We start from the raw sequence: 20,692 nt of genomic DNA on the forward strand, positions 1-20,692 counted from the left end.
GTTTCGAAGGGAAGGAGGAGCTCATCCGGATCAACGAAGCTGGACTACTACAACAGCGTTGGATTACAGGTAGGATCTAAACACTTGATTTCTCATATTGTAAAAGCATATTTAGGGAAGGATTGCTCTTATTTGCCTTGTTTGTCATTAGAGAGTCTTAGGCTTTCTAGGAAGGTCGGTTGTGTCCGCACTAACAACTCTTTCCGCGTGACACAATGCCTAGTTAATAAGCCCCATCTCCAACAAAACAACCTCTTTTTTTAGGCAATATAACTTTGTACCATTAAATTGCATTATGACCACATGAATGGAAGCAACTGTTAAATTTTCTTCCTAGGAAATTGAAACAAGTTCAAGTTTTTTTATATTAGCCGTTTTAAGAGATTTTTGAAAACTTTCTTATAGACCAAGCTTAGACAAAAAACATGCTTTATCAGTGACAACATTATTAATCCATAATAGAAAACTCCAGAAAATCATTGAAGCAATATGAGACAGCTACTAAAAAGAAAAGGAGAAATCTACAAGGTTCACCATGTAAATCAAATACATAGGGAAACTACCATTAGGATTCAACCAGTCCAAAGGAAACCCTAGCAAAAAAATGCCTCTTAAGAATAAGATATTAACACATGTAGCATAAAATGAACAACTATAGTACCTAGAGAGATCATAACAAGATGAAAGAAACAATTTGAGACCATGCACCATAAAGTTTTCTTCATGATATTACTTAGAAAAATCATTTATGCAAGTCCCACTTTGACAAGGATTGAACCCTAACACAAAGAAAAGTGGAAAAATACTTTTCCACTCTACCACATTATCTTTTACATATCCATACCTTCACAATGAAACTTGATTGGTGGGAGCCATGATTAGGAGGGGTTTCCATTTGACTCCAATGTGATTGGATCCTTAAGGCTTGAGTTGTAATTGCTTAGTTGGTAAGTCAGTTTCATATTTATCCTTTGTTTCTTTGGAATCCTATAAATACCCATCTTTAATGCAAATGGAATAGATCTAGTTAGATCTTAGACGCAAGGCATGATTAGTGTTCATTTCTCAGATGGTTTCTATGGATTGCTAGAGGACGAAAGAGCTTTGGCATCCTTTTCTTTTGAGTTAGGACTTTATCAATTGGTAATGGAGAATTTATGTAGAATGAAAGTATGCTAAATAGTTGAGTAGCATGGTTCTCAAAGGGGGAAAAGGCATACTTCCTATCATTTGAGTAATGGTCCACATTGCCTTTTAGACAACCATGCTTAAAATACCACACCTTGTATCTAGGAGTACGTTCCAAAAATTGATCTTCAACAAGTCCATGATGCTAAATTTCAAGTTCTTAGTCTATGCAAAGTTCAAACTACTAAAAATCACTCATGTTGCTCATCCACTAGCAATCACTACTACCTCAAATGGTTATAGAAACATATTTATCCTTCAAAACACCTTTCTCTTCTACAGTTCATATTTCTTCTTCACACCATTTTCGTCCCCACCATAAATGCTAAGGACTATTTTTATTTAATGCAGTTGTAAGTTGAGACCCAATAGTTGCAGTGTCCTTGGATGCAGATGACCATAGTTGCAATTTTGGTTATTTTTATCTCTCCTAGGCACTTTTGTGATTTCTACTATGTTGGCCAACTTTCTTGTGTGAAAACGATGAAAGGAGCTCACATTATTGCATCTAGGTCCCCCAAAAACACTAATTTGGCATCCACGAATACATCTAGGTAAACTTGGGCATCAAACGAGTATGATTTTTAATTCATAAGACTTCATACTAGTTATAGAGGATTGTTACAAAGTTTTTTGACCCTCAAATGTACTTCTACACTCTTTTTTCCACCTTTCTTTTCTATTGTTAAGTATTTAGAGTTAAAGAATCAATAACCACTATTTTAAGGTTTTTGTTGGGTTGTGTTATATTCTTTCCATGACTAGCTCCCCTACTGAACGGGGGCGTTAGAGGGGGGATGAAGCCCCATTCATTGTGTCGATTACCCAGTGGGGTGGTCATATGGGGTTTTTGGGGGAAAATTTCCCCCCCTCTACGGGGTTTGGGGTAGCGCCTTAGGGAAAAAAATTTAGACCCTATATTAGGTGGGCAAACCTACCTATGGTTTTGTGCATGGTTTTCGCACATGGTTTTGGGCGCAATGGTTTTCGGTCCATGGTATTGGATGCTTCAGCATGTATATCTATATATATATATATATATATATATATATATATATATATATATATATATATAACATTGAAAGGAACATAATGAAAAATCAAGCTGGTAGTCCTGATTTTGGTATCCAAGGGAAAATCTTTGTGTATATGAGTTTTATGTGTTATTCTCTCGCATTGTTTATTTTTTGTGTTTTATAATTCGTATGCAGGTAATTTTGTATGGGGTTAAAACCTACATTCGGTATCAGAGTTGTTTTGGCTTCAAGGGGATGCCTTTGTTGCTGAGGGGTTTTGCCTGGGCCTGTGGTAGACCTTGTTCAGTGGGAGATCTGCGGGATCGATTCTGTTGGTGAAAGAAGATGGCGAGCAGTGGAAAGAAAGAGATCGAGAAATTAATGGTCAGAGTTTTGAGTTGTGGAAACTCAAGATGGAGGATCTGTGGTGGACAAAGATCAGTGGATCATAGTAGATCTGGGTACTAAACCAGTGGGAATGTCTGATGAATAATGGAAGAAGTTGGATCGGAAGGAAAAGAGCACAATTCGATTGTGTGTCTCAGATTTAGTATTGTTGAATGTATTAGGGGAAGCTACAGCGAAGGCTTTGTGGGACAAGCTTGGGACTTTGTACCAATCTAAGCTTCTAGTGAATAAAATGTTCCTACGAAAAATGCTGTATAACCTGAGGCTCAAAGATGGAGACTTGGTGACAGAGCATCTGAATGCATTTAAACTGTGGTAAGAGAGTTATTATGTATTGATATTAAAATTTTAGATGAAGATAAGTGCATCAGTTTGTTGTGTTCTCTACCAGATTCGTGGGATAGCTTGGTTATTGCAATAGGTAGCAATGCAACTGCCTTGCAGTTTGATGAAATAGTCTCATCCTTACTAACGAAGGAGATAAGACCGAAAAATATGGAGAGCCAGAATGGTGATGCCTTGTTTGTACAAGGACGGTCCCAAAATAGAAACAAAAATAAGTGATCAAGTGGGAGACATAAATCTAGAGGGAGATCTAAATATCCATAAAAACCCATAAACGTGTGCTAGAAATGCAGAAATGAAGGGCACTACAAAAGGGACTATAAATCTAAAGCTCCTGACAAAGGAAATGGATCTGATGATGCTCCTTTTGCAGAGGTGAAAACCACCTCAGTTGAAGGTGGGGATGTGTACTTGGATTCTTGAAGTACACACGTAGATCATGAGGCATGGTTGATTGACTTAGCTGCATCCTTTCACTTCACTCCCCATAGAGGGTGGTTCTACGAGTATGATAAATATGATGGTGGTGATGTCTTCTTAGGGGATGACAGGAAGGCTAGAATCATTGGTCATGGAAAATTCAAGTTGAAGTTACAAGGTGGAAGGATTAGAACACTTCCGGGTGTTCTGCATATTCCTACATTAGCCAGAAATTTAATTTCTGTAAGCAAGATGGATGATGCAGGTTTAAAAATAGTGTTCGAAGAAGATACCTACAAGATGGTTTAGGGAACAATGGTATTCATGCGGGGAGTTTGGATTGGAACTTTATACAAGCTGCAAGGTAGCACTATTATTCATGGGTGCAATAGTTCTATGGTTTTTGAAAATGGAGCATAAAGTCTAGTGGTCTCTAGAGAAAAAACCATGCTATGGAATCAAAGGCTTGGACATATTGGAGAGAAGGGCCTTCAAATACTTCATGGTAAAGGTATGGTAGAAGGTATGACTAATAGCTCTTTGGATTTTGATTTCTGTAAAAATTGTGTATATGGGAAGCAGAATCGGGTGAGTTTCCCCTCTGGTGGTAAGAGGGCAAAACATATATTAGAGCTTGTGAAAGTGATGCGTTTGGACTTGTGAAGGTTCCATCACTAGGTAAGTCTGTGTACTATGTATCATTTATAGATGAATTCTAAGGGTGTATATGGGAAGCAAAATCATGTTAGTTTCCCCTCTGGTGGTAAGAGGGTGAAACAGATATTAGAGCTTGTGTACATTGATGTGTTTGGACCTGTGAAGGTTCCATCACTGGGTAAGTATGTGTACTATGTATCATTTATATATGAATTCTCAAGGTGTATATGGGAAGCAGAATCAGGTGAGTTTCCCCTCTGGTGGTAAGAGGGAAAAACAAATATTAGAGCTTGTGCACAGTGATGTGTTTGGACCTGTGAAGGTTCCATCACTTGGTAAGTCTGCGTACAATGTATCATTCATAGATGGATTCTAAAGGAATTCATGGATATATTTCCTTATGAAGAAATCTAAAGTATTTGACAGGTTTAAAGAATTTAAGGTTCTGGTGGAAAACTAGACAGGGAAGAAGATAAAGGTGCTAGGACATATAATGGTGGAGAGTTTTGCAAGAAGGAATTTGAAGAATTCTGTAAGAAGTGTGGTATAGCACAGCAAAAGGCTACTCCATACACACTTGAGAAAAATGGAGTTGTAGAAAGAGTTCACAAGACGTTGATGGAAAGGGCAAGAAGCATGCTCAGTCGTGTCGGGTTAGGACAAGAATTCTGGGTAGAGGCAGTGGAGACTGCATGTTACCTAGTCAACTAATCACCTTCATCAGCGTTGGAGGATAAGACTCCACAAGAGGTATGGACTGGTAAGAAACCCTCTCTTTCACATATGAGGGTATTTGGATGTGATGCATACGTACATGTTCCAAAGGAGAAAAGAACAAAGTTGGATAGTAAATCTAAAAATTGCATCTTTATTGGGTATAAGGATGGTTTAAAGGGTTATAAGCTTTGGAACCTAGTAAAAAGAAAGGTTGTGTACAACCGAGATGTGGTGTTCAGAGAGGTGAAAGATGTTATTAAACATGAAATCCAACCAAAGGAACTTGAGAAGATAGAGTTTGAGCTTAAGGAGGAAGAATCAGACTCTACAACAGAAGAAGAATCAGAAGACGAAGAGCCACAAACTCCAACTGTGAGAAGATCAGTTCGAGAAAGAAGGCAGCCAGAAAGGTATAGTCCATCTTATTTCTGTTCAAATTTTTCTTTATATATTACTAATGATGATCCCATAACTGTGAAGGAAGCAGTAGATTCAAAGGATGGAAAACTCTAGAAAGAGGCCATGGTTGATGAAATGGAATATTTGCACAAAAATGAGGCTTGGGATCTGGTAGAGTTGTCGACTGGAAGGAAACCCATTGGCAGCAAATGGGTGTTCAAGAAGAAGACAAATGTAGAAGGAAAGGCAGAGAAATACAAAGCTCGGTTGGTAGCAAAAGGTAGGTGCCAGGAATTGATTTTGGTGATATTTTTCTCCTGTTTCCAAGGTAGCTTCTATTAGATTACTTTTGTCTGTTGCTGTTGGTTTTGCTTTTGAGGTAGAACAGATGGATGTGAAGACAACAGTTCTTCATGGGCATCTAGATGAAGAGATCTACATGAAGCAACCTAAAGGCTTTGCGGTGAAGGGTAAGAAAGAATTGGTATGCAAGTTAAAGAAGTGTTTGTATGGGTTAAAACAATCACCATGGATGTGGCATCAGAAATTTGATACATTTATACAGGGACTTGGCTTCACCAAAGGCAAAGCAGATCACTACATGTATTATAAATTAGTTGGTGACTGTGTTATTTATCTAGTCTTATGCGTGGATGATATGTTGCTGGTTAGAAATGACAAAGAAATTATCCAGGATTTGAAGACATAATTGTCCTCCAAATTCGACATGAAATATATTGGTGCTGCAAACTATATTTTGGGCATGGAAATTAAAAGAGATTGGGAAAAGAGGAAGCTCTGGTTAAACCAGAGGATGTATGTCGAGACAATATTGCAGAGGTTTAATGTGTAGGATAGTAAACCGGTGAAGGTTCCTATTATTGTAGGTGTAAATTTATATGCTGAACAGTGCCCTAAGACACAAGAAGAGTAAGAGGACATGTCCCGTGTTCCATATGTAAGTGCACTCGGTAGCCTGATGTATTCGATGGTCTGTACTAGACCATACATTGCACATGCAGTGGGAGTATTGAACATGTTTATGTCAAAACTAGGGAAGGAGCATTGGACAACAATGAAGTGGGTCTTCAGGTATTTGCATGGCACTAGTGATTATGGTTTGTGCTACCAAGGAAGACCAGGATTGGATAGATTTTTGGATATTCGTGGCTTTGTTGATGCAAACTGGGTTGGAGATCTGGATCAGAGAAGATCTACAAGTGGGTATGTGTTTAACCAATTTGGAGGTGCAGTCAGTTGGATGGGTAAGAAACAATCTGTAGTGGCACTATCAACTACAGAGGCAGAATACATGGCAACCACTCATGCAAGCAAGGAAGCAATCTGGTTGTACAGATTGTGTTCAAGTATGGGGTTAGTATAGGGAGCTATAGAATAGACTGTGATAGCCAAAGTGCAATTTTCTTGGCAAAGAACCCTGCTTACCATTCAAATACAATGCACATTGATGTCAATATTACTTTGTGAGGGATATGATAGAAGACAAAAAAGTGTTTCTGGTAAAGGTGGACACTTTGAAGAATATTGCAGATGCATTGACTAAAGTTGTGAGCTCTGAGAAGTTCTCTTGGTGTAGATAAACAATGGGCATTGTAGGGATGGATAAATGACAAAGCTCTCTTGTGGCCCCCTATGGAAAGAAAACAAAAAGTGGGAGAATATTGGGTTGTGTTATATTCTTTCCACGACTAGCTCCCCTGTATTAGGTGTGTGAACCTACCTCTATTGGGAGAATGTTGGGAGAATGATGGGAAAATTTTGGGAATTTTTTTTTGGACCCTATATTAGGTTGGCAGACCTACCTATGGTTTTCTGCATGGTATTCACACATGCTTTTGGGCCCAATGGTTTTCGGTCCATGGTATTGGATGCTTCAGCATATGTATTGTAACATTGAAAGGAACATAATGAAAATTCAAGCTGGTAGTCCCAGTTTTGGGATCCAGGGGAAAATCTCTGTGCATATGTGTTTTATGTGTTATGCTCTCGTATTGTTTATTTTATGCTTTTTGGAATTCATATGCATGTAATTTCTGTATGGGGTTAAAACCTACAATTTTTCTAAAAAAAAATTCCTTTTTCTTTTTAACGAGAGGGGAGGTGGTTTGACTGTTGTTTAGGATATTTTCACTGATTTTGATTTTTCAAATTCACTCATTTTTTCCTTCCTCATTAATCACAAAATATCTCTTTCTAAAACTCAAAACATCTAAAATAGGAAGGAAGCCTAATGGAATCCCTTGGTTCCATATAAACTTGATTCTAAGTCTGGTGTCAAGAATGATGATCTTCTATGAACCTATTTACCATCAAAAGTATCATAACCTTTTTTTCTTATTAGACTAATTTGAAATATCCTTATTACTGTAATTTATAAAAGTCATGTTGAACACACTTTTTCCATGTATTTTCATTTTTTTATATGGGTCTACTCAAAAGTAGGCAAAGTGGGTATTAGATGGATGTAGAATTCAAGGTGTCTACACTGGAAATTTGAGTAAACATATAAGGAGATAAATAAAAAATACAATCAAACAAAATAGTTTCTTATTTTTCCTCCAAAATATTTACCATTGGAGATCAAATCACCATATTGAATCTTATTGGTTATTTTAAAGTTCATTTTGTTAGTACATTTTTTGTTTTGAGGCCCATTTTTTACCTCAAAATTCCGCTAATGGACATATGTTGCAAATATTTTGTTTTTTGTAATGTGTCACTTGAACATGAAGCTCTTCTTCATGAGACATATCACATCTTATCAAATATATTATGTTTATGACAAGACAACACTTCAAATATACAGCTTTCCAAAAGAATTGGCTAAAGTTTCATTCTCATGTCTTCCAAAATTATTCCTCTATGATTTTCATGCCCATCTCGTTTTTACTAGAAAAAAATCACATGAGATCAATTTTTCATTCTTCATGTGGTATGAGAGTTGTAAGCACGAGTAGGTTTAGATAGTCAATAACCCTTTCAAGAGTAAGAGGTAAACAATTGGACCATATGATCACACCCATGTTTAGTCTTCTAAGTTTTTAAGCTCTATGACACCAAAAGAGGCCTACTATTTCATTGTAGTTAGGACAACATATTTGTTAGTCCTATTAACAACTTTATGTCCAAGGTCAAATGGGGAACTCTTATAATGCTAATACTATGACAGTGAATGTGAGGATTTGGGATTGCATCTATGAAAGTGTTGAAGGAATCCATGTAGCCTTATATAAATGTACTACAACAAGGATTTTCTATGTATTTTATGAAATTCATGTTTGCATTCTATATTGTTGCATGAATCGAATTTGAGGGCACTAGAAGAGGGGAGGATTGTGCACAATCACATTATTGTAAATGGGTTTTATGACCAAAATTTTATTGGATAATAAAATCATTGACATGTGTGATAAATGTGTATGCATGTAGGAAGAACATTAAGATTTTGACAAGATTTTTCTTCTTGGAACTATTTAATTAGTGGGCTTCCTAGGAGGCCTTGGAGAAGAGGTGATTTATTTCTTTTAGCATGCTATTTATATAGTTTAGTGGATTGGATTATTGGGTCTTGTGAAACAGTGGAGAAAGAATGTAAGATTCATATTGCAAAGCTTTTATACTTTTTGATGTGTCGCCTGAACATAAATCTCTTCTTTGTGGAACATATCATATCTCGCCAAAGATCTTATTTTCATAAGAGAGCACATCAAATATATAATTTTTCCATAAAACCTGGCCATAATTTCATTTACATGTCTTCCAAAATTTATTCATCTATGTTGTTTCATGTCCATCATGTTTTTACTAACAAAACATCACATCACCTCAATTTTCATTTCTTCATGTAGTATCATGCTTCCAAGAAGTTTCCATATCTATGATATAATGAATCGCTTGAAATGTTCTCTTTGTGTGCTAAATCTCATCACTATAATTTTTCTTTTTTTGAGATGGAAATTTCCCTTTGCTAAAACAAAGAAAAACTTCCTTTTTTGTCTACAACAACTTTTCCTTTATAGCACCTTTCAAAAAAACGCTTTCTTGCACCACTTAGCATTAAAAAAAAATTCCCTTGTTAAACATTGGATGACAATGAAGATATTTTTGTTGTGACACATTACATCTCTTTAAAAATATTTGGTTCACTAGATTTTTCATGAACCAAACACTTTTCTCCTTTTTTGTGTGCCATACACGTGGATATTTTCTACATGATACAACACCCTCTTAAAAAAAAGTGTTTCCATGCAATAGCATTGTAGTAACACATTGAATTCTCCTAAGCTTTTATCTCCACATCAAACTCTTCATTTCATATTGCAAAAAATATCCTCTTCATGTAATATGGTGCATTTTATGCATAATTTGAAAAATAGTGCAACACATATTATACTGAACCTTTCCTCTTGACACACAATGTTTCACACTAATTTTTTCTTTATTATCAATAAGCATTACGTCATATCTTTTTAAAACTTTGCTTCATTGCTGCAAATGAAAAAATCCTAAAGTTTTCGTGATATAATCGAGTAATCTAATACAATCACGTAATCTATAATAGGAATTGTGTGATCGTGTTAAATTTTGGAGTTTTTGGCTAGAAAGTGGGGAAATTGTTTTACCCAAATCTTCATTTTTGTTATTTAGAATGGGTTTTTGACTACATACATGGATTCAACACCTTAAAAAACCCATTGAAACAATTTGATTATGGAGAGTTTACAACTCAAACTTGGAATTCCAATAAATCCTGATAAAATTATAAACAAATTAAAGCAAAAAATATACCACAAAACTTTTAAAAACGTAAAGCAAATATACTACTACATCAATAATATATACCACCAATAAAATTTTGACCTTTTACATGGTTACTTTTCGATTTACCTATCCCATTAAACATAGAGGAAATAGACTACTACATCCATAATATATACTACCAATAAACTTTTTGATCTTTGACCTCGTTATTTTTCGATTTACCTATCACATTTAATGTTATGATAATTCTACATATTAAAATGATATGGATTGTGTAAAATAAATCTAGTTCCCTATATTATTTTTTGGTTTAAAAATATGTGTACCTCATGGGCACAATATATCAATGGTCAACTCTAGATTGCAATATAATTATTATAATAATTATTATGTATGTATGCAACAATAGTTATTATACTATTAATATATTCATGTATTGATATTAATGTATTTATGCTTTAAAATTTATTTATTGTTTATAACGTAGTGATATAAATGTGTTATTATTAATGTGTTGATGATTTATCATGTTTTAATGTTTTATAGTGTATTATTATTAATGTATTCATATTAATTTTTTTTACTTGTGTCCTAAAGGTTTGCAATATGGTTCTTATATTGATTATGGTTTATATTTATTATTATTTTTTTGTATTAAACAATTATTTACGTTTATAATATTGATGCCATCAATTTAGGGCTTAGGGGTTTTACAATATTTAATATGACATATATTCTCTCATTTTCAAAACCAATCATCATGAGTGTTGTCGAACATTGCGTTATAACAAAGATTGTCTTCAAATGAAAACCGTAATCAACCATGGTGAATCATGTTCAACCATAGTCCAACACCGCATTGTAACAAATATTGTCTCAATATGAAAATCAACAATGGTTAATCATGTTCATTGATATTTATATTTCGATTTGTAATATTTATCGTGAGGTTTAAACAACTTGGGTTTATAATATTAATCCATTTGGGTTAAAATGTTAATCCTTTCTGTTTTTAATATTGATCCCTTGCATTTTTAATCCCTTAGGTTTATAATATTTTTCTCTTGGGTTTATAATATTAAACTCGTGGGTTTATTTGTTCTTTGAGATTATAATATTCATAACTCATTTGGTTTATCATTTTATCCCTTGGGTTTATTAATCCCTTGACTTTAAAATATTAATTGCTAGCATTTATTAATCATTTAGGTTTTTAATATTAGTTTGTTGGGTTTATTTATTCCTTGGGTTTATTGATTGCTAGGGTTTATTAATCATTTGTTTTTATTATATTAATGAATTGGGTTTATAATATTCATAATACGTCAGCTTTATTCATCCCTTGTATTTATAATATCAATAATCCCTTGGATTTATAATAATAATAATGTCGTCATATATTAAACCCTGACATTAAGCATTTAATCCGTTGGCTTTATAATGTTTATCCCTTTAGTTTATTTATTCTTTTGGTTTATAATACTAACAATCTGTAAGGTGTATTGATTTCTTGGGTTTATAATATTAATAATCATGCGAGTTTATCAATCCTTTATTTTTATAATATTAATTCCTATGCTTTATTAATCTCTTGTGTTTGTAATATCAATCCCTTATGCTTCTTGATCCCTTAGGTTTTTAATATTTATCCCTTGGGTTCACTAATTCTTTGGGTTTATTAGTTCCTTGGGTTTATAATATTAATAATCCCTTTTATTTATTAATCCCTTGAGTTTAAAATATTAAGTCTTAGGGTTTATTAATCTCTTCAATTTTTATATTAGTTTGTTGGGTTAATTAAATCCTCAGGTTTATTAATCGCTTGGATTTATTAATCCTTTGTGTTTATAATATTATTTTTTTGGGTTTACTATTTCCTTGGGTTTATAATATTAAATGCTTAGGTTTATTTGTTCTTTAAGTTTATAATATTAATAATTCCTTGGGTTTATGATTTAATCCCTTGGGTTTATTAATCCCCAATATTAAGGTTTAAATAATAGTCCTAAGGTTTAATATTAATCCCTTTGGTTTACAATGTTTGTCCCTTCAGTTTATTAACCCGTTGGGTTTATAATATTAACAATCCCTAGGGTTTATTGATCCATTGGGTTTATAATATTCATAGTCATGTCGGTTTATCAATCCTTTGGGTTTAAAATATTAATTCCTAGGCTTTATTAATCTATTCTATTTTTCCCTTGTGTTTATAATGTCAAATTATTGGGTTTTTTCATTTTTCAAGTTTATAATATTAATAATTCCTTTGGTTTTATTGATTCCTTGGGTATATTGATCCCTTGCATTTATTAATAACTTTTTTTCATAAGATTAATGCCATGGGTTTGTAATATTAATAATGCCTTGAGTTTATTGTTATCTTATATTTATAATATTAATAATCCCTTGGTTTTATAAAACCCCAATATTAAGAGTTAAATATTTGTCCAACTATTTATGATTATGTCAATATCACAATAGATTAATCTAATATGGAAATCAACCATGGTCAACCATGGTAAACCATGTTTATTTTAGTGTTTATAATAGTCATGCTAAGGTTTATATGCATTGGGTTTATAATTTTTATCCCTTAGCTTTAGTATTCCCTTGGGTTTATAATATCAATCCCTTGGGTTTATTGATCTAAGTGTTCATATTCCTAAGGTTTAAAATCATTCAACAATGGTCAACAATAAATGTAATGATCCTAAATAGGAATACAAGTGATAACAACCAAATAATATATGCAATAAATTACAAAAACAAAATATTCAGCAAAAAACCATATAAAAGTTGCAAATGGAGAACTTCTGTGCCATTTTATTTAATTTCTACAAGCCAAATACAATATATGATGCAATGGTGCACCTGGGCTTGTCACAATCGATAAGAAGGACCAAACCCAGCTAGGAAAATGACTGAAGTGAGGGCCACCCAACTTCTGCACCAATTTGCACTGTGCTACCTAGAAAACTACTACTCTACTAAAGTTTGAATGGCTTGAAAATGCACTAAAATTGCCCATAAATTTATATTCTTTTAACCCCAGACTCATTGGACAAAACCAAAAAAAGACAGATGGGATTTTAGCTGGTTTTAACTTTTGATTTTCGATCTCCTTGGAGCCTCCCCTCAGCTGTAGTTGCAAAACTCAGCCTAGTGGAAACTGCCTATAAATCCACCTGTAAAACTCCTCCAAAATGTTGAGTTCACCCGTACTATCCAATCCCTAACTTCCCAGATTATCTCTTCGCCCAAATCAGCTGCTCCCAAGCACCACAAAAATATGTTCAGTGGCCTCTGCGATATCCCTCAGCCCATTAGCTCGACTTGCTGGAGTGTTGGCTCAACTGGTTGTAAAACTAGCAAAAACGCTGGTCTAATGCTTGCTACCTCAATTCCCCAACTACCGAACAAGCAATCAAATCTCTACTTGCCTCAAACTCCCTCTGCATGTTTCCTAGCTACCGAGAAATATGAACTCCTTGCTTTGCGCTGGCTATTGGTGTATGTCACTGCTCTACAACTCCTGAAAAATCTTGTGGAACAAGCTCCCTAGGGAGGGCACGGATGGTCCCCCAAAGTAGAGGTGTAATCTCCCACTTGAGAGAGTTGTGGCTAAACGCCCATAAACTCGCTAAATAACATAGCGAACAGATGAGTAGTTGTTTTCAAATTTCATATATACCAAATGGAGGCCTCTAAGCTCTATTTATAATTACTAGTCCTCTCCCTTGGTGGTCCCCACCTTCCACTAATAAAATATTACTTTTACACCATTATTCATTAAAATAATAATTTCCACTTTTCTACCACAAAATAATATTTTCTCATTTTTATTTAATATCACCAAAAATTGGCAAAACTCCTTAGTGAATTTTGCACTTACAAAAATTGGGAACATTACAATAAACAACCATGTTAAGCCATGGTCCAATGTCGCATTGTGACAAGGATTGTCTCAATATGAAAATCAACCATGTTCAACCAAGTTATTTTAGTATTTTTAATATTTATCCAAAGGTTTTTATACCTTGGGTTCATAATATTACTCCCTTGGGTTCATTATTCCTTTGGTTTTACAATATCAATCCCTTGGGTTTATTATTCCCTTAGGTTCATAATATCAATCATGGTTAACCATTTTCAATCATAGCCAACCATGATCAACCATGGTTGAATGTCGCATTGTGACAAGGATTGTCTCACCATGAAAATAAACCATGTTTATTTTAGTGTTTATAATATTTATATTAGGGTTTACCAATGTTGGGTTTATAATATTAGTCCCTTGGGTTTAATATTATTCCCTTCGGTTCATAATCCCTTGGGGTTGGTATTAATCAGTTGGGTTCATAATATCATTGCCTTGGGTTTATTATTAACTTGGGTATATAATATCAATCATAGTCAACCATGGTAAACCATAACCAACCATGTCCAATCGTGGTCAATCATGGTCGGATCTTGCATTATGACAAAAATTGTCTACACATAAAAAGCATGGACAATCATGGTAAACCATGGTTGATGATGGTAGACCATGTATTATAGAATTAAACATGGTCAACCATGGTCAAACATGTTTGAACGTCACGTTATGACAAAAATTGTCTCGATGTGAAAATCAACCATGATCCAATGTCACATTGTGACAAATATTGTCTGGATATGAAAATTAACCATAGTCAACCATGCTCCCACATGGAATTGTGATAAGGTTGTCTCAATATGAAAATCAACGATGATCAACCATGGTCCAACATTACATTGTGACAACGATTGTACGAATATGAAAATTAACCATGGTCAAACATGGAATTGTGATAAGGATTATCTCAATATGAAAATCAACCATGGTCAGTCATGTTTATTTTAGTGTTTATAATATTTATCTTAGGTTATATATATGTTGAGTTTATAACATTAATCCCTTGGGTTTAACCTTATTCCCTTGGGTTCATAATCCCTTGGGGTTTTAGTATTAATACCTTAGGTTTGTTATTCCCTTGGGTTTATAATATCAATCCATTGGGTTTATAATATTAATCAAGGTAAACCATGGTCAATCGTAGCCAACCATGTTCAACCATGGTCAAACATTGTGTTCTGACAAAGATTATCTCGATGTGAAAATCAATCATGGTCAACCATGGTTAACCATGGTCCAACATTGCATTGTGACAAGGATTGTCTCTATATGGAAATCAACCATGGTTAACCATGTTTATTTTAGGGTTTATAATATTCGTGTTAGGGTTTATATACCTTGGGTTTATAATTGTTATCTCTTAGGTTTATTATTCCCTTGGGTTTATAATATCAATCCCTTTGGTTTATTGATGTAAGTGTTCATATTCCTAGGGTTTAATATTATTCAACAATGGTCAACCATAATCAACCATGGTCCAATGTCACATTGTGACAAGGATTGTCTCAATATGAAAAGAAACCGTGCTCAACCATGTTTATTCTAGTATTGTTAATATTTATCTTAGGGTTTTTATACCTTGGGTTTATAATATTAGTCGCTTGGGTTTAATATTATTCCCTTAGGTTCATAATCCATTGGGGTTTTAGTATTAATCCCTTGGGTTTATTGTTCCTTTGGATTTATATTATCAATAACTTGGGTTTATTATTCCCCGGTCAACTATGGTTTATTATGATGTCAACCATGGTCCAACATCGAATTGTGATAAGGATTGTCTCAATATGTTCAAAATCAACGATGGTCAATCATGTTTATTTTAGTGTTTATAATATTTATCTTAAGGTTTATATATGTTGGGTTTATAATAATAGTCCCTTGGGTTTGATATTATTCCCTTTGGTTCATAATCCCTTGGGGTTTTACTATTAATCCCTTGGGTTTATAATATCCAACCATTGGGTTTATAATATTAATCACTGTTAATCATGGTCAATCATAACCCACCATGTTCAACCATGGTCAAACAAGGTTTAATATGGAAATAAACCGTGGTCAACCATGGTATAACATTGTATTCTGACAAAGATTGTCTCAACATGAAAATCAATCATGGTCAACCATGGTTAACCATGGTCCAACATTTCATTGTAGCAAGGATTGTGTTTATATGGAAATTAACCATGGTCAACCATGTTTATTTTAGGGTTTATAATATTGATGTTAGGGTTTATATACCTCGGGTTTATAATTGTTGTCCCTTTGGTTTATTGATCTAAGGGTTCATATTCCTAGGGTTTAATATTATTCATTAATGGTTAACCATAATCAACCATGTTCAAAAATTGTCTAATGTTGCATTGTGGCAATGATTGTCTCAATATGAAAATCAACCGTGCTCAACCATGTTTATTTTAGTATTTTTAATATTTATCTTAGGGTTTTTATACCTTGGGTTTATAATATTAGTCCCTTCGATTAATACTATTCCCTTGGTTTCATAATCCCTTGAGGTTTTAGTATTAATCCCTTGGGTTTATTATTCCCTTAGGTTTATAATATCAATCACGGTTAACCATTGTCAACCATGGTCAATCATGGATTTATAGTATTAATCCCTTGGGTTTATTTTCCCCTTGGGATCATAATATCAATGCATTGGATTTATTATTGACTTGGTTTTATAATATCAATCATGGTCAACCATGCTTAACCATAACCAACCATGGTCAACCATGTTTTATAGAATCAATCATGTTCAACCTTCGGTTTTTTGTATTAATCCGAATGGTCTGTTATTCCTTGGGGTCAACATGGTGAATCATAGTCAACCATGGTCAACCATGGTCAACCATGCTCAAATGTCGCTTTGTGACAATGATTGTCTCTATATGTCAACCATGGTCCAATGTCACATTGTGACAAAGAATTAATTATTATTAATAATTATTATTATGTAAAAATAAATAAATTATTTTTATTTTTATCTAATTCATTTATATTCATATTATTATTATTTAACAATAATTAACTATTTAACTATTATTAATATTATTATAAAATAAAAATAAAAATATTTATATTTTTTCTTAATACAATAGTAATTTTTTTTATTTATTTTTTATAAAATAAGTAATTATTTATTTACAATTTATAAAAATGAGTAATTATTATTATTATTGTTGTTGTTGTTGTTGTTGTTTCTCTCATAGAGAAATAAAGCCTTGTAGGTATATCAACTACATTTACTAAAATAATTATTGTTGTTAGATCTAAGACTTTTGTGATCTATAATGTAGAAATAAGTCTTTCGGATTAATCACATTGTTAGGATTTGGTCAACGCTTCGAACCAACTAATGTGGTTCATCCTCAGGACAAGGTGAGAAATCCATTGATCAGAAGGAATAAATAGTAAGGATCCAGCATTACCGAGAGTTAGCATTAAAAATTAGTTGTTGGTGGATTAGTTAGTAGGTAAAGAAATTAATTAAGCTGGGATTAGAGGTAAGGAAAAACATTCTATATTTAGTTAAAAATAGCTGTTAAATAAAAATAGAAATTTAGTATTATGGATTGATGTATAAAACATCATGTTTGTTATGGGTTGGCTTATTCATATTAGAAAACTAGTTGTTAGGAAAATTATTTAATCCAAAATAATTCATTAATAATTATTAATAACATTAATTTCGGATTATTTAATAATAATATCATGTTTAAATTATCTAATAGAGGGGTGCTTAAATCCCTCAGAAAGGAATTCAAAATAAATTAAAAAAAACCAGAGTGAAAGGAAAACTAAAAATTTTGTAATGTGAAAAAAAAATAGATAGAAAATAAAAGAATAGAAAAATAGAAAATTTTTGATAATAATAAAAATAAAATAGGGAATCAAAAAAATAATAATAATATAAACAAATAAACAAAAAGATAGAAAATAAAAGAATAGAAAATAGAAAAAAATTGATAATAAATATAAAAATAGGAAAAAAAAGTAAAAAAACAAATAAATTGATAAAAATAAAAATAGGGGAACAAAGCAGAAACATAAGAAAATAAACCAGAAAGAAAAGAAGAGGAGAAATGATTAAAAAAATGATGAGTTATGATGAGAGAGTTGGAATCTAGCTCTTACTCAATTTCCAACCATCATCCATGTTAAGATTTCTGGCATGCCTTTCGATCTCGATCGCCTTCCTAATATTCCTCTAGGGGGAATGATCTATCTGAGCGATAACTTTGGATTCTTCAATGCAGACATGGTGTTTCGATTTTTCTGCATGCTTAGCTAAGGCTGATGAGCGGGAGCGATTGTGTCTGATGTCTATTGCATGTTCATTGATACTCTGTTTAATATATCTACCTCATTCTCCAATGTAGGGGATACCATAGGAGCATGGAACAAGGCAAACCCCTTTCGAGGCCTTAGGGTCAATAGGGTCTTTAACAGATGTAAGAGAATTTTTAATGGTATTGAGAGGCTTGAATGAAGAAGATACATTAATCTTCTTGAGGATATGGGCAATCCTATCAGTGGTTCCTTGGATATATGGAAGGTGAACCTTAGAGACAGGATCGTCACGAGCAGATTTAACTCTAGGCATTTTACATGCCTTGAGGCTTTGAGATCTGCTATTCCCATTATTTCTAAAAACTTCAAGAAGAATGGATTTCTCCTATTCGAGGTGGCTATCATCAGAGAATTTTAGAACACGGGTAGAAAGAGCGCTGAGAACCTCGAATTTCTGAGCCAAAAAATGATGGGAACTAGCATGGAGATACTATTTCGTGTGAGTCTTTTTCCAAAAGGCTTGGTGACAAATGGAACCATCATCCATCCTTGAAAGGAGAATGTCGAGAAAGGGAAGGCACCCATCCACCTCAACTTCCATCGTGAAGTTGTTTGAGTCATTAGAGAGTTAAGGTGGTTGAGAAACAAGTCAAGTTTCTCCCGACCATGAGGCCAGATGACACAGGGATCATCAACAAACCTATTTCACTTTTTAGGACAAAATTGAGTAGTGGCTAAGTCTATGGCCTCAAAATATTCCATAAACAAGTAAGCGACGATAGGGGAAAGAGGGGAGCCCATCGCCACACTGCAATTTTGATCATAAAACTCACCTTGGAAACTGAAGAAAGTTGAGGTGAGGAGAGGCCAACCAACTTGGCAGTGTCTTTGTCACTTATGTGATTTATGATATCAATGGTTTCTTGGATGAAGATTTTGGTGTATAAGGAAAGAACGTCAAAACTAACCAGTAAATAACCAGTAAATCACCCGATTCCAATTTGATATCTCTCCATTCTTGAACAAAAGAAGCATAAAGTCTTATTTCTATAATTATTGTTATTAAAAATATTATTGGGAATATTTTTAATATTATCAATTAATTTTATTATTATTATAATAATAATATAATATTATTATATAATAATAATTATATTAAATTTTTTTTCCCATTAGGAAAAAGTCGTAATTTCTATTAAAAGGGAGAAATTACATTTTGCAGATGCATATTGCATATTCATATGTGGCCATTGGCCAGCCAAAGTTCAGCAAAAAATATAACTTGAGTGTTCTGGATCTCCTCGCAGGGAGTCTATATGATATATATACAAAATTTTAAATATCAAAGTCTAGCTCCACGCAGGGAGCACTGTAATAGTCATGATGAACTGTAGCAAAAAAAAGAACCATATTTCAAAAAGAGATATCCATTTCCATGTCTATTGTTATGGATGGGTTGGTGACCCATTCCTGTTATGATCTATGTAGGCCGGTGATAATATTGATGGAAAGTTCCATCGATCTTCTCCTGAATCAGCCATTGTTCTAGATGGTTGTTCGCTGCTTCTTTTGACAGTTGGTCCGCTTCTTCATTCTGCTCCCTCAGTCAGCAACTCCCATTCTTCATTCTGCTCCCTCAGTCAGCAACTCCCAGGCCCACCCAATGGCTTCACATTTGAAATAATCACCAAAGGACCAATTGCCAAGCATCTCAAAGAATGTATGATGGTATGTATCTTTGCCTACATCATCAAGATCATTATGCTTGCCTCCTGCACGAATACATTTCTGTGTATTGCAAGCTCTCTTTAACTTCCCCAGTGGGGTACTCGGATGTACTGTTCCAAGGAAAATAGGCTTGAACTGGTTCATGCCTGCATTGGCAAATAAGAGAGTAGGGTTGTCCAGAGGAACAACTGGACTCGATTTCCAGTCTGTGTGATCCTTCGACTCAAAGAAATTTATGAATTCCTGTCGTACTCGGTTGGCCGTCCATTCGAGGCCGTTAGTATCTTCCAAGCTTGTTTCACAACCCGGCATCTCTGCAAAGAAATTCTTCAAACCCTGGCTCGGTGGTGGCGGTTGTTGTTGCAGAGAGTTCGAGCCCTAAATCGTCGAAGGCAGAGCAAAAAGACAGATGCCAATAATTATATTAAATTATAATAATAATAATAATATATTATTATTATCATTATTATAACAATATATTATTATTATTATTATTATTATTATTATTGTTATATAGGAATATGGTTGTTATTATTTATATAGTTATTAATTATTATAAATAGTTGGTTTTTAAAAAAATAGACATAATAATTATTAGTGTGGTTGATATAAGTGGATAGGCTTATATAATTATATTGGAAAATGAAGTTATATATATACTTCATATACATCTATTAGATTATATCAACAACATTAATAAATGTAATTGTGCTAATATTTACCCAAAAAACTTTCTGCTTTTCACATAGTTACTTTTCCATTTACCTATCACATTAAACGTATAGTAAATAGACTGCTACATCCA

General features: G+C 33.5%; 1 pseudogene; it reads right to left on the reverse strand.

The window, feature by feature from the left end:
* Window positions 1-19,782: 19,782 nt before the first annotated feature.
* On the reverse strand, window positions 19,783-20,199 carry LOC149229627 (alanine--tRNA ligase pseudogene; annotated as a pseudogene).
* Window positions 20,200-20,692: the final 493 nt, after the last annotated feature.

This window comes from Pinus tabuliformis, chromosome J, assembly GCF_031772625.1.
Source record: "Pinus tabuliformis cultivar Carrire ecotype Pingquan chromosome J, CPIR1, whole genome shotgun sequence".
Lineage (NCBI taxonomy): Eukaryota > Viridiplantae > Streptophyta > Pinopsida > Pinales > Pinaceae > Pinus > Pinus tabuliformis.